The sequence below is a fragment of the Schistocerca piceifrons genome, chromosome 8 (genome assembly GCF_021461385.2).
Source record: "Schistocerca piceifrons isolate TAMUIC-IGC-003096 chromosome 8, iqSchPice1.1, whole genome shotgun sequence".
Classification (NCBI taxonomy): Eukaryota; Metazoa; Arthropoda; class Insecta; order Orthoptera; family Acrididae; genus Schistocerca; species Schistocerca piceifrons.
This window is the reverse complement of record NC_060145.1, coordinates 441,714,444-441,730,737: the sequence shown is the minus strand read 5'-3', so window position 1 is coordinate 441,730,737 and position 16,294 is coordinate 441,714,444.

Below are 16,294 nucleotides of genomic sequence, written 5' to 3'. Positions count from 1 at the left end.
TAGTTTCATTTCCCTGGAGACAGGACTTCTGCTTAATCACGTTGTTGGTTGCAGTTTAGTATTTTATGTTTCTTCGAAGAAGATGATTTGTTGCTCTGATTTTGTTTACAGACTTGTTTACCCCGATGGAAACTTCTTTTATTCTTTTTTTCTATGTTTTCATCATGGTGGAACTTCATTTCGCTTTCTACATCATGGAGATGAATTTGTGTTAACTATTAATTTAAATTGGACATTTGAACAATTGATATCTGTTGGCGAAAATTTTCCATAACTCAGATTTTTTTCCTCCCATTTCCTTAACTGATATGAGTTTTTTTGCACGTGAAAACGGTGCTGTATTCCGAGAACGCGGAAGTTATTTTTTCTACTGCCAGTTTCGTTTCGAATAAAAAAAGGTGCTGCTGGCTCCTTCAATTTTTTCACCCTTCTTTCCGCCACCCCCTCTTTTCATGCTACCGTCCTAATGCTTCCAAAAGCATTAAATTAATTTTGTAGCATTCGTTTATTACAGTAATGATCTGAGTTTGAGGAATAACATGCGAAGAAAAACTGCCAAAAATGTTAAGAAAATAACGAAACTGTAGGAATCCACAGATATTTTCTCAAACTGCGCAGAGCCATTTTTTGCAGCACTGTGATTTTCCAAGTTTATAAATAAAAGCTAATATTTTGTTGTCAAGGAAGAAAGGTGGATTTGGTTACCTTCTTTTGCGTTTTTCGCAGCTTTTCAGGGCTGGCGCCTCTCGCAGAAGTTTCCCGTGCCGCTCCGGCCATATGGGCCAAAACCCGAGCGGCAGTCAGGACGGAAGGTGACGGACGCGAATGCAGTGTGCAGTTTTCGCAAATTTCTGAGATACCTGCAAGTGAAAGCAGCGGCGCTTGCCAGCACCACAGCCTCACGCCTCTCAGTCAGCGCTTAGGCCATACGTCCCGCGGCCGTGTGCGAGCCACGCGCCACACAGCAGGAACAAGGTGTGTCCTCCGCCAGTGTCGGAAGCGAATGACAGGCAGTGCATCGAGCATCCGTGTCAGGCATGCATCTCCGGGCGCTCTTTCTGTTTCCGACACCAAGCCTGCCTATAAAAAATTACGTAAACGTGAATATAACAGAGGTCAGACTTTCGTAGGCAACCCAATGAAATAAAAACTATGTAAAGAGAATAAAATAATGGCTTTGCATTTACTTTTTGTTGGTGGGTTAACTTTTATCATAAGAGGTGCGTAAAGAATTTATACATTTTAAGATTCTTTCGTTCATAGTCAAGGCCAAAGCTGCTGTATCTAACTTGGATCTAAAATACTGTAAATACTGACACTGTAATAAAATAAATTCTTTTCTATGCAAGCTATTATTAAATGAAATGCGTTAAACTGCTTTGCGGCTGCTGCTGTGGGGAAACTCATGAAATACTTTATAATAATTAAAATTGTCGCGTAATGGCGGCTGACTGTTGCACACCACCGAAGCGATGTTCTGTTCCTGGCGGCGTGGCAACTATAAATTGCTAAAATGGTTTAAATGTAGAAAACATTGACACGAGGGGTCGGAAGGTAACTTTCAATAACAACAAGACTAACATTTCATGCATATATTAATAATTGCAACATACACACCTCCTCAACGTAAATGACTTTCTCCAAGAACAACGGAAACAGAAGTTAGAAGTCGTAGCGGCTGTTACGACCGCTTATTTTTTATAGAACAGAAAAGATGATATTATCTGTAATTGCAGTTGCCAGGGTTGGTAGGTATATTGTTCAGACTATGTCTCTGTTGAAAAATAATTATTGTAGACTTCAGACATTTTAGTAATAAGTTACAAAAATTACAGTGTCTTTAATGTCCAAATTTGGAGACGTTACATTTGGCCCACGGAATACAAGAAACAGTTTCGGCTTTTGTTTTGTGCTGGCAGTTTATTCAAAACGTATTACTATGGACATAAATGTGACCACTACGTTTTCAAATTAAAGGGTTTTTGTTATTATATGTTTGCCAAAATTCTTATAGTGAAAGACTAATTTTCTCTATGGGCTTCTGCACACCGGTATATTTAAATATTTTCTTGAAAGCCGTCGTCTTGACGAGTCGCCGTAGTCGTCGTACGTCGCCGTAAGTCTACGCTGACTGGAGTGTCGGTGCGTCGGCTGGAAACCGATGTCGCCGGTGAGGTCCACGCCTGGCCGCAACACGCGGTCAGGTCTGGAAGTCGGAGCCCGCGGACAGCTGCTGCTGCTGCTGCTGCTGCTGCCGCCGCTGGCCTGGAAGATAGCCGGTAGGGGTCGTGTCGGCCCACGCCCTCCGCTTCGGTGCTCAACACGACATATCGATCCGGCACGAAAGGGTTCATGAAAATTAATTTTAACACGGTATAGATTTCTGATTACACGCAGATGTTATTTTGCTGCATGGTAGCATTTGATTAATCTGCTATTTATTGTTCCGTACAGGCCCAGTTTCTGTCACTGCCTCTTACACTACACTCGCGTGAGCACTTAGTGTCTCAGTTTTCCTAAACAAGGTTGCCTTAATTCGTACGACGTTAAGTCAGTTCACAAATTGTTTGTGAAACAGTTTTAATTCGTTTGAGGAAAGCTTATTAAGTGCCTACTTAGTGACGTGCATCATAATTTCACAAACCTAAGTTGACAGTTTGTATCCTACACACAGTTCCACAAACATTTCTATCCCCCGATCGCCGTCTATTTCTGCTCGAGTCCGCGGCGAAACAGAAATTTACATTGTCGATGCGCTGCAACTCGCGTCCATTCGAAACACATTGATTTCAGTGGTTTGGTTCCACATCCACATCACCTTTTTAATGTGTCGCGTTTTTTCGTGCATACTGATGTGTTGCCACAGTTTGTACATAGTACGGCTGACATTCAATATTACACTCTCTTGTCTTAGCAAGTTTGGTTGCAATGACTTAGCAACGTTATGTTCCTTTATGCGCCATAGTTCGCGTTTTCAGTGCATCTTGTGCGTGAGCATCCAGGCACATATTTATTTATATTTCCCTGTTATTACTTATAGCACCCCATGTCAACGTTATGTGAGCAATTGATCATTAAGACTGGTAACAATATTCTGGCCTGACTTAACGATATTTCTAGGTAACTTTCAATCCAAGTTATATTTTTATAATTACATTTATCTTTACACGACCGCCAAGCATGCTCTTGTTTTGTATTCAAGTAGCAAATCGTGGATCCTATCGTGAAGTTAAATGTACATTAAATGGCCAAAACTTAGCAAACACCGTGAATACTTTATGAAGTTATGATAGTAAAATACGTAGGATCATCCTTTTTAGTTGTGTGATCCCATTTGAGCACATGTATTTGCTATTTCCATTGCATTACACACATGACCATTTCTACACTGATCTCATTAAAGCCTCTATGTTGCAATCACGCTAATGAAAACAGAAAAATAGTTACAACTACGAGTAATGAAAATCTGACACAGCTTCTATATCTCCTGTTTCAAAGAACTAGAACTACATTTGAAATGGAAATAATAAGCAAAGAAATTTCAGAACAAACATAAGTTCCCTTTTACTCATCGACTTCTTAATCCTCAATGGTAACTACTACTTTCCAAGATAATATGCGATTACCTCTCTAAAAATCATTAGAGCTTATGCCCACCTGTCTGTTGCAAACTCACTTGCAGAAATACACGATACAACTGGCTCAAAACAATTGATGAATAATTAATGAGAACTTACAACTACAGTCAAATGATGAAGATTTATTGAATACGTATCTACAAAATTCATTGTATATACATTTTAAGATCCTTATATGGACACAAGCTCTCCACATTTGCTTGCACATAGCTACAGTTGTGTGACATATGACGATTTTGTAAGGTCCTGCACACAGCATTTGCCACTTCTTATTTCTCTTATTCGTTAAGGACGACTTAGGATGATTTCTAACAAGGGAACCTCCCCATCGCACCCCCCTCAGATTTGGTTATAACTTGGCACAGTGGATAGGCTTTGAAAAACTGAACACAGATCAATCGAGAAAACAGGAAGAAGTTGTGTGGAACTATGAAAAAAATAAGCAAAATATACATACTGAGTAGTCCATGGCAAGATACGCAACTTTAACGACAGTATGAGCTCAGGAGTGCCGTGGTCCCGTGATTAGCGTGAACAGCTGCAAAGCGAGAGGTCCTTGGTTCAAGTCTTCCCTCGAAAGAAAAGTTTAATTTTTTATTTTCACACAATTATTATCTGACAAACTCTTATGTTTTCATCACTTTTTGGGAGTGATTATCACATACACAAGAAAACCTAAATCAGGCAAGGTAGAAGAATCTTTTTACCCATTCGCCAAGTGTGCAAGCTAGCTGGGTCGACAACCTATTCCTGTCATGTGATGCACATGCCGTCACCACTGTCGTATAGAATATATCAGACGTGTTTTCCTGTGGAGGAATCGGTTGACCTATGACCTTAGGATCAAATGTTTTCGGTTCCCATTGGAGAGGCACGTCCTTTCGTCTACTAATCGCACGGTTTTGCGGTGCGGTCGCAAAACACAGACACTAAACTTATTACAGTGAACAGAGACGTCAATGAACGAACGGACAGATCATAACTTCGCGAAAATAAAAAAAATTAAAATTTCCACTTGAGGGAAGACTTGAACCAAGGACCCCTCGTTCCGCAGCTACTCACTCGAACCACGGGACCACGGCGCTCCTGTGCTGAGATGGTCCTCAATTTTGCCTATCTTGCCCATGGACTACTCAGTTTGTATATTTTTTTCATAGTTCCACACAACTTCTTCCTGTTTTCTCGATTGATCTGTGTTCAGTTTTTCAAGGCCTATCCACTGTGCCAACTTATAACTAAATCTGAGGGGGGTGCGATGGGGAGGTTCCCTTGTAAGTAAGATTAAGTCGCCTACTCGGTAGTTAATAGTATTTTTCGCGGTCTTATCATACTCTGCTTGCCTCTGTTGAGCACAACAAGTCAAACTGACTAGAGCTGCTCTCACTTTTTCATATCTCGAGCTATTTGGTCTTGGTAATTATGACAATGACGTTAACCACTCATCTGGTTGAATTACATGAAACATAAGCAAATTGGGAGTGTAACTGGTTGCTGGGTATGGTAAGTTATTTTATATGCTTTCGAATACAGGCATCAATTCAGACCACCCGGTGTGCTGTTTAGAAGCATAAGTGTGTACAGAGCGACTGAACTCGCGGAATATTCGTTCCACTGGGCTTGGTTCTGGGTGGAATCTGGCAATCAGAATGTGCTTCATGCCTTGCTCTTCAAGGAAAGACTTCCATTCGAAGCCAATAAAATGTCTGGCTGTACAGGATGGGCGTATGGGCAGGCAGTGGGCGTTATGGAATGAATAGGGTAATTTTTAGATAAAAGCCATATTGGCGAAAGCATGTTAAAAAGGGGTTACATAGGCATAGGTAGGTGAGGGTGAGCCAGAGCCTAGAATTTGGCGAAACATAGTTCGCGAAGCTAACGAAAGTTGTTGTCTGCCAAAACTTAGTCCACAGTGCCGCAGCACCGGGAGAAGCGGGCGATGTTCAATGCTACAGGGCGCGCATCCGACTCGCGGGTGAGCAAGAATACAAGAGAGCAGGCACGGCGACGGGCGGCCGGGTATATTCGACGCACCACGCGGCTTCCTCCCCCCTGATTGGTCAGGGCCGAGAAAACCGTGCGGGCGGCCTGGACTTTCCAGACGGTCGAGAGCTAAGCGACGCCTGGGGCGGCGTTACTTGGTAAGAGGCGCTTGGCCTAGGTGCCCTTCCTCGGTGCTGACTTCCTGCTGCTAAGCCGTGGGGCGAAAGAATTTACAGGCAGCTAACACTGCCGGCCTTGGCTTGGCCGTAATGGAAAACTGAAGTTATCGTTTGAAAGCTCATATAATAAAATAAAATCCTCTACTGTCCTGTTCATCCTTTACATGCCATTGTCACATAAAATGGCATGAGGGTTACCCACTTTTGGGATATAATCTCTTATGATTCTCTTAATTATTGGTTTCCACGGTACAAAGTTTGAGGTAGTTGGTGAAAGTATCACAGATAGCCAATGAATATTTGGCTCCACCCATCGCTGTGGGTAGGTGTCCCACGACCTCCACGGATGTTCACTGGTGTGAATAAGCCAGAACAATGTGATGGATCTCAGTTTTGCACGATCTATTGATTGATTTTGCCTTTTTGCAGACTGTAAAAGTTCTTACAATTTTATGTACGATACGTTTAAGATTTGGAATACAGAAATAGCTTTGAATGATGGCTACACACTCTCCAGTTCCTACGTGATCCCACATGTTGTGTATATAACATTTTCTGTGCACTCGTTTGGGATGCACGCACACCAGATTTCACAATTCGTGCCCTCCTATAAAATAGCACACCGTTTTCTACCTCGTAATGTGGACTTCAGTTGTTACTTTGGTTGTGTTTAACAGACTTGTGTGGTTTTCCACACGACGGAGTATGAGTCCTGTAATTGAACTATGTTTTTGCATACGTGTAAATGTTCACATCCGTGTGACTGGTCCGTTATTAATAATACCTTAAATTCTGACCATCGCTCTACTAGTTCCACTAACTCTGGCGTGCCCTGTGGCAGTCTAGACAGGTCGTCCGCTATTAACATTGTCCTTTCCGTTTATGCAAATTATCTCGAAATTATATTTCTGCAGAGCTAAAGCCCATGTAATAGTTTGCGTGTTAAAAGGCTGATGATCACAAAATAATTTTATTTGTTTGCCATAAACATAATAATCAAATTTTCTTAATGCCCATACGTCACTCAAAGCTTCCAACTCCGTAACAGAACACAATCTCTCTCAGCTTATCCTAACTTACTGGCGAAACATATGACTCTAATTTCTTTGTTGTTAGTCCCTTCTTCTGCTCGAAACAAATGCGCCCGCAAACCATAGGAAGACAGATCCTTCTCCTTATTAGGGGGGTACATTATGTCTGAATTTATCAGTGCCTCTTTAATACACTTAAGAACTTTCTGGCATTTGTCCGACCAAAACCATGTTGAATTTTTACATGTCTAGTAAAGCATCGCTGTCAAGTAAATAGTCTGGCACGAATCTTGTAAAAAATGATACAAGACTGACAAAACGCCTGTATCTTGAATGAAATTTTCACTCTGCAGCGGAGTGTGCGCTGATATGAAACTTCCTGGCAGATTAAAACTGTGTACTGGACCGAGACTCGAACTCGGGACCTTTGAATATCACGGGCAAGTGCTCTACAGACTGAGCTACCCAAGCACGACTCATGCCCCGTCCTCACAGCTTTATTTCTGCCAGTACCTCCTCTCCTATCTTCCAAACTTTGCAGAAGCTCTCCTGCGAACCTTGCAGAACTAGCACTCCTGAAAGAAAGGATATCGCGGAGACATGGCTTAGCCACAGCCTGGGGGATGTTTCTAGAATGAAATTCTAGAATTTCCTACAAATTACAAGCTGAGCTCTATCAATCCTATTCGCTCTGATACCTGTGTAATTTTCAAGGCACTCTCAAACATAGCTTTGTGAGTCGTCGATTTTGTCACGTTTGCGAATCTGCGAGGGACATTGTCCGCTTGATTAACAGTGTGGATACAAGTTCTCTTACTGCGACTGATGCTTTAATACGCCAGTGCCACGGATACCCGTCAACTAAAAAGAACGCCACAGTGTGGATATTTTGACATTCAATCTTCGCCATGTTTCCACTTCAACTGACTACCACTCTGGACTTTTGTCTCGTTCACTTTACAAATAGGGTAAGAGTCAAACTCAGCGAAGATATAGAGAGACTTTTGAAAACCTTTTGCACGTTGCTCTTGTTCATGCATTTACGAAGGTGACGATGTATCATTATCACCGTTAGTCACATTTTGTTAATTCTACTGTGATTGTCAACGTAAATGCTATGTTACTACTTGGAACGGAAAAATTAACGAAAAGAAACAAATTCAAATGGTTGCCAAGAAGTCTGGTCCGTGTTGGAGTTCATAGGTGTAACTTTCAGTTTCAATGAAGAAGAGTTACATGAAGGATTTAAGTCATATTATACTAGGGTGAGTCAAATGAAAACCTTAAATTTGTAATAACAAATCGAAATTTCGCCCCGTTATCCTGCAAGTTGGTAAGCGTGCTTCGAACAGCGTGCAGAATGGCCTGTAGGTGGCAGCATAGTGCAGATGCACACATACCGTCGCACACCAGGGACGAACAGCGTTCTGTTATTCGGTTTTTGCGTAGTGAAGGTGAGACACCTACTGAAATTCATCGATGAATGAAGGTTCAGTACGGTGATGCATGTTTGTCACAGCAGCAAGTCTACGAATGGAGTAGAAAGTTCGCACATTATGTGACTTCAGTGGAAGATGCTCCTCGTCCAGGTGAGTCACAACGAGTGACACTGAATGACATTGCAGCATGTTTACAGATTAGTCATGGGTCAGCACACCACATTGTGCATTATGTGCTCCAGTTTCACAAAGTGTCTGCAAGATGGGTGACACGGCAGCTGACTCCTGAAATGAGAGAACGACGTGTTGATGCTTCTGAAGAACTTCTCCGGCGCTTTGAATGAGAAGGTGAAGGCTTCCTTGCAAGAATCGTTACTGGGGACGAAACCTGGGTTCACTTCCACCAACCGGAAACGAAGAGAGCGAGCAAGGAATGGCGCCATTCCTCATCACCAAAACCAAAGAAGTTTCGAACAGAACCATCAGCAGGGAACGTTATGCTGACTCTCTTTTGGAGCATTACATGCCTAGAGGGACCACTGTCACCAGTGCATCATACACAGATCTCCTAAAAAAAACATCTGCGACCTGCAGTCAAATCAAAGCGACGTGGATTGCTGTCAGCACGTGTCCTTTTGCAACATGACAATGCTAGGCCCCACACTGCCCGTACAACAGTTGCAACAGTCACAGACCTGCATTTTGAGTCTCTTCCTCATCCACCACACTCACCAGACCTTGCACCAAGTGATTTCCATATGTTTGGACCGCTCAGAGACGAGATGGGAGGAAAGAAGTTCCGTTCTGATGAAGAGGTACGCCACGCGGTTCATGACTCGTTGCGCGGACTCCCAAAGAATTTTTTTTCGAAAGGGTTTTATGCACTTTGTAAGCGCTGGAGGACTTGCATTGAGCGTGGGGGAGATTATGTTGAAAAGTGATACAGCTTCGTGCCACTTCTGCACAATGAATAATATTTAAAAAAATGTTTAAGGTTTTCATTTGACTCACCGTCGTATTTCGATCTACCGGCATGGTTTTTATTTTGTTTTCGTAGTGATTATTATTACCGGTCGTTTTCTGGCGCCGAGCTTCAATAGTGATGCAGTTACATCGGGCGGCGATGTTTAAATTACTTTTGCATTTGCTTACTATTAGAAGATTGAATCGTCTTCTGGTCAAAGGACACTCATTTACCTCCGTGGCGTCGAGAGATATTCATTAATTAATCAACATCGGATGACGTTCATTTAGTCGTCGTGGTACATTAGATCACCTGTTTTATTACAGCTAGAACTCAGCAAATGACTGCATGCATGGAGAGCGCAAAGTCGGGCTATAAGCTCCCTTTATTTTATCTCCCTCTTCCCGCCTCCCCATGCTACCTTCATGACGCTTCCATAAACATTACATTAATGCAATAAACGTACGATGCAAAATTAATGACCTCTATTTGAGGGATAATAGGAAAACTGCAAAAAATGCCAGGAAAATAACTAAACTATAAAATTCCACAGAGAGTGTCTCAAATAGCGCAGAGCCCATTTTTTACTGCACTCTGATTATCCAAATTTGTAAATAAAAGTTTATATGTTTATATTCTGTTGCTGAAAAACAAAGGTTCATTTTGTTACCTTCCTTTCCGCTTTCCCCAGCTCATCACGGCTGGCGCCTCTCGCAGCTGTTTTCGGTGCCTCTCATGTCATATGGGCAAAAATCCGAGCTACAATACTTTCCAATCATAACTGGCCATGTTAGGCTAAATTTTTCTGCATGACTCACGTAGTACTGTCACCGTCAGAGGGTGGTACGGGACTACAAGTCCCACCGCCACACCTCCAAAGTTAATTGCAGTGATGCAGTCACTGCCCTGTGGAAATTTACTGTCTCACCAACACAGTTAGACCGCAATAGACAGGACTGCTGAGGCGAGGCGCAACCCCCCCCCCCCCCCCGACCACAACACCGTCGCACAACGCCCAACAAGCAAAATTGTCGCGGTCTAGGGGTAGCGTCTTTTGAATCATAATCAAAAACGTCTTCGGTCTCGTGTTCAATCCGCGCCACTGTTTAAATTCTGATAAATAATCAGCATTGGCGGCCGAAGACTTCCGGCATAAAAAGTCAGCCTCATTCTGTCAACGGCCTTGTCAAAGAGGGCGGAGGAGCGGATAGAGGTTCAGGGCGCTCTCTTGTCCTAGGGGTGGGAAATTGCCCCTAAAGGTGGAAGAATCAGCAATGATCAACGACGTGAGGATGCAGAAGGCAATGGAAACCACTGCATTAAAGACACGTAACGTGTATCCACAGGACATGTGGCCTGTAATTGAAGAAGTGTCATGATGATCTCTCCATTGGCAAAATATCTCCGGGAGGGGACTGCCAAGGGGGAGGCTACCATGAGAAAAAGATTGAATAATCAACGAAAGGATTACGTTCTACGAGTCGGGGCGTGGAATGTCAGAAGCTTGAACGTGGTAGGGAAACTAGAAAATCTGAAAAGGGAAATGCAAAGGTTCAATCTAGATATAGTAGGGGTTAGTGAAGTGAAGTGGAGCGAAGACAAGGATTTCTGGTCAGATGAGTATCGGGTAATATCAACAGCAGCAGAAAATGGTATAACAGGTGTAGGATTCGTTATGAATAGGAAGGTAGGGCAGAGGGTGTGTTACTGTGAACAGTTCAGTGACCGGGTTGTTCTAATCAGAATCGACAGCAGACCAACACCGACAACGATAGTTCAGGTATACATGCAGACGTCGCAAGCTGAAGATGAACAGATAGAGAAAGTGTATGAGGATATTGAAAGGGTAATGCAGTATGTAAAGGGGGACGAAAATCTAATAGCCATGGGCGATTGGCATGCAGTTGTAGGGGAAGAAGTAGAAGAAAAGGTTACAGGAGAATATGGGCTTGGGACGAGGAATGAAAGAGGAGAAAGACTAATTGAGTTCTGTAACAAGTTTTAGCTAGTAATAGCGAATACCCTGTTCAAGAATCACAAGAGGAGGAGGTATACTTGGAAAAGGCCGGGAGATACGGGAAGATTTCAATTAGATTACATCATGGTCAGACAGAGATTCCGAAATCAGATACTGGATTGTAAGGCGTACCCAGGAGCAGACATAGACTCAGATCACAATATAGTAGTGATGAAGAGTAGGCTGAAGTTCAAGACATTAGTCAGGAAGAATCAATACGCAAAGAAGTGGGATATGGAAGTACTGAGGAATGACGAGATACGTTTGAAGTTCTCTAACGCTATAGATACAGCAATAAGGAATAGCGCAGTAGGCAGTACAGTTGAAGAGGAATGGACATCTCTAAAAAGGGCCATCACAGAAGTTAGGAAGGAAAACATAGGTACAAAGAAGGTAGCTGCGAAGAAACCATGGGTAACAAGAAATACTTCAGTTGATTGATGAAAGGAGGAAGTACAAACATGTACCCGGAAAATCAGGAATACAGAAATACAAGTCGCTGAGAAATGAAATAAATAGGAAGTGCAGGGAAGCTAAGACGAAATGGCTGCAGGAAAAATGTGAAGACATCGAAAAAGATATGATTGTCGGAAGGACAGACTCAGCATACAGGAAAGTCAAAACAACCTTTGGTGACATTAAAAGCAACGGTGGTAACATTAAGAGTGCAACGGGAATTCCACTGTTAAATGCAGAGGAGGGAGCAGATAGGTGGAAAGAATACATTGAAAGCCTCTATGAGGGTGAAGATTTGTCTGATGTGATAGAAGAAGAAACAGGATTCGATTTAGAAGAGATAGGGGGTCCAGTATTAGAATCGGAATTTAAAAGAGCTTTGGAGGACTTACGGTCAAATAAGGCAGAAGGGATACATAACATTCCATCAGAATTTCTAAAATCATTGGGGGAAGTGGCAAAAAACGACTATTCACGTTGGTGTGTAGAATATATGAGTCTGGCGACATACCATCTGACTTTCGGAAAAGCATCATCCACACAATTCCGAAGACGGCGAGAGCTGACAAGTGCGAGAATTAGCGCACAATCAGCTTAACAGCTGTAAGTAGGCTGTTTAAGTTTTTACAGTCCTGGAAATTGAAATAAGAACACCGTGAATTCATTGTCCCAGAAAGGGGAAACTTTATTGACACATTCCTGGGGTCAGATACATCACATGATCACACTGACAGAACCACAGGCACTTAGACACAGGCAACAGAGCATGCACAATGTCGGCACTAGTACAGTGTATATCCACCTTTCGCAGCAATGCAGGCTGCTATTCTCCCATGGAGACGATCGTAGAGATGCTGGATGTAGTCCTGTGGAACGGCTTGCCATGCCATTTCCACCTGGCGCCTCAGTTGGACCAGCGTTCGCGCTGGACGTGCAGACCGCGTGAGACGACACTTCATCCAGTCCCAAACATGCTCAATGGGGGACAGATCCGGAGATCTTGCTGGCCAGGGTAGTTGACTTACACCTTCTAGAGCACGTTGGGTGGCACGGGATACACGCGGACGTGCATTGTCCTGTTGGAACAGCAAGTTCCCTTGCCGGTCTAGGAATGGTGGAACGATGGGTTCGATGACAGTTTGGATGTACCGTGCACTATTCAGTGTCCCCTCGACGATCACCAGTGGTGTACGGCCAGTGTAGGAGATCGCTCCCCACACCATGATGCCGGATGTTGGCCCTGTGTGCCTCGGTCGTATGCAGTCCTGATTGTGGCGCTCACCTGCACGGCGCCAAACACGCATACGACCATCATTGGCACCAAGGCAGAAGCGACTCTCATCGCTGAAGACGACACGTCTCCATTCGTCCCTCCATTCACGCCTGTCGCGACACCACTGGAGGCGGGCTGCACGATGTTGGGGCGTGAGCGGAAGACGGCCTAACGGTGTGCGGGACCGTAGCCCAGCTTCATGGAGACGGTTGCGAATGGTCCTCGCCGATACCCCAGGAGCAACAGTGTCCCTAATTTGCTGGGAAGTGGCGGTGCGGTCCCCTACGGCACTGCGTAGGATCCTACGGTCTTGGCGTGCATCCGTGCGTCGCTGCGGTCCGGTCCCAGGTCGACGGGCACGTGCACCTTCCGCCGACCACTGGCGACAACATCGATGTACTGTGGAGACCTCACGCCCCACGTGTTGAGCAATTCGGCGGTACGTCCACCCGGCCTCCCGCATGCCCACTATACGCCCTCGCTCAAAGTCCGTCAACTGCACATACGGTTCACATCCACGCTGTCGCGGCATGCTACCAGTGTTAAAAGACTGCGATGGAGCTCCGTATGCCACGGCAAACTGGCTGACACTGACGGCGGCGGTGCACAAATGCTGCGCAGCTAGCGCCATTCGACGGCCAACACCGCGGTTCCTGGTGTGTCCGCTGTGCCGTGCGTGTGATCATTGCTTGTACAGCCCTCTCGCAGTGTCCGGAGCAAGTATGGTGGGTCTGACACACCGGTGTCAATGTGTTCTTTTTTTCCATTTCCTGGAGTATATATTGGTAACGCCACGTAGCGCTCTGTATGTGCTGTGTGCAGTCTGTGGCTGGTTTGCATTGTTGCTGGAATATCTGCCATTGTAGTGTTGGGCAGCTGGATGTTAACAGCGCGTAGCGTTGCGCAGTTGGAGGTGAGCCGCCAGCAGTGGTGGATGTGGGGAGAGAAATGGCGGAGTTTTGAAGTTTGTAAGACTGGATGTCATGAACTGCTATGTATACTATGATTTTTCAACACTATTAAGGTAAATACATTGTTTGTCCTCTATTAAAATCTTTCATTTGCTAACTATGCCTATCAATAGTTAGTGCCTTCAGTAGTTTGAATCTTTTATTTAGCTGCCAGTAGTGGCGCTCGCTGTATTGCAGTAGCTTGAGTAGCGAAGATTTTTGTGAGGTAAGTGATTTGTGAAAGGTATAGGTTGATGTTAGTCAGGGCCATTCTTTTGTAGGGATTTCTGAAAGTCAGATTGCGTTGCGCTAAAAAAATATTGTGTATCAGTTTAAGCACAGTCATCTATAAATTTTTCTAAGGGGACATTTCATATGTCGACCCTTAGGCGAGGATACCTCACTGGAATCTTCTGATTTTTTCTTGTAGTTTGTGTAATTAGTGTAGCTATTGTTTATTGCTAGCGCGTAATTGTAGAGAGAATCTCCTTTGTCGTTGCAGTCTTTCATTGTTGTTGTGGCATGCATGTAGATTTGCACCAAGTATTTCGCAGTTGCGCTTGCAATTAACTAGATATTATTTTCAATGCTATGTTAATGTGTTCTCTTATTTTTGCTCTTCAAATTGTGCTTTTCTGTGTTATCGTGTGAAATATTGTGACAATAATGGCGTGTGAAAAACGTAACACTAGGCTCCAAAGTAAACTGAGAAATAATAGTGACGACGAGCGTAGCTTATCAGCGCCGCCGAGTAATGAATTAACTAATGTTCAAAGTAGTAATTTGGTAACTGTGCATAGGGAAATGGAGCGGGCGTCAAATAATGGTGTAGACAGTGAAACAGGTAGTGAACAGGGAAGCATTATCGATCGATCGGTCGGCAGCAGCTCGCCTCAGGAATCGGGAATGACAGAACACAATATTGCAAATGCTGTAGATTCAGGTTTTGCGTCCTCACCGTTTTCTCAAATAAGTCAAGACACATTTTCTGCTTGTCAAAATGTGAATGTTGCCGGTGCAAATGCACTGCCGAAAAGCGTAGAGGAACAGATTCCAGACACTAATGCATTGTTATTACAGCTAATGCAACAAATGGAACAAAATCAGAGACAAACACAGCAAAAGCTTCAAAAGTTAGACACAATGGAACAACACCAGAGACAAACACAGCAACAGTTAGACGTTATGGAACAAAATCTTCACACCACGCTTGAACAAACACGTAAGGATTTAACTACTGAGTTACATAAAATCGAATCGAAATGTCAAAAAGTCTGTAACGACGTAAAAACACAAATTTGTGAGCATTTTCAACCTATTTTTTCGCGGCATGAAAATGCATTACAGAATCACGAAGCAGCCATAAAAGAACTGCAAATTATTGTTCGTGAAAATCATGAGACCTTGCAAGCTAAAATTGACTCAGTTGCATCTACCGATTCGGTTATGCAACTTGCAAAAACTCAGGAAAGCTTAAAGGACACAGTAGAAAGACACATGGAGGACATTAGTTCATTATCAGAGAAAGTAGTTTAACTTTCGGATCAGCTAAATAATTTATCTACGAAGGTAGATGATAATCTGAATGACACAAAACCGGTAGTCTTTAATGACACAGAAGAGTGCGAAGAAATTAGGAAGTTCAAACAAAATCAGAATCAAATTAATACGCAACACCAAAGAGAAATCCAGGAAGTACAAGATCAGCTGACACAAGTAATACAAAAATTACGTATTTCAGAGGACACTCGCGCTCCAACACGGGAAGAGGGACTTAGAAATACGGAACAACCACAAAATAATAACACAGGACACTTTGGTAATTATGAAAGAAATTGGCTAGGCACACCGAATTTTGAGATGGAACTGCCGAAACGACGTAACTCTGACCGACATGCGACTCGCCGACATGATGATTTTGACTATAAGCTGTTCATTACTACACGTAAATTCAAAACATTTATGAATTCTGGCAACGACATTCATCCACAAGCATGGCTCCATCAATTCTCTCATTGTTTTCCTCCCAACTGGTCGTTAGAACACAGATTAGAATTTATGTGTGGCTACTTAGAAAATGAACCAGCTGTAAGAATGCGATCGGTCATTCACTATTGTCACAGTGAAGGAGAATTTTATCTTGCCTTCCTCTCAACATATTGGTCTCAAGCTACACAAGACCGAGTAAAACATAGCATCATAATGATGAAACATTTCGAACAATCTGAATTTTCCAGTCTTGTGAAATATTTTGAAGACATATTGCACATGAATTAGTACCTGTCAAACCCATACAGCCCCTCAGAACTCATCCGCATTTGGTTAATCAAATTACCTGAACATTTACGACATATTATTTTGGCAGGA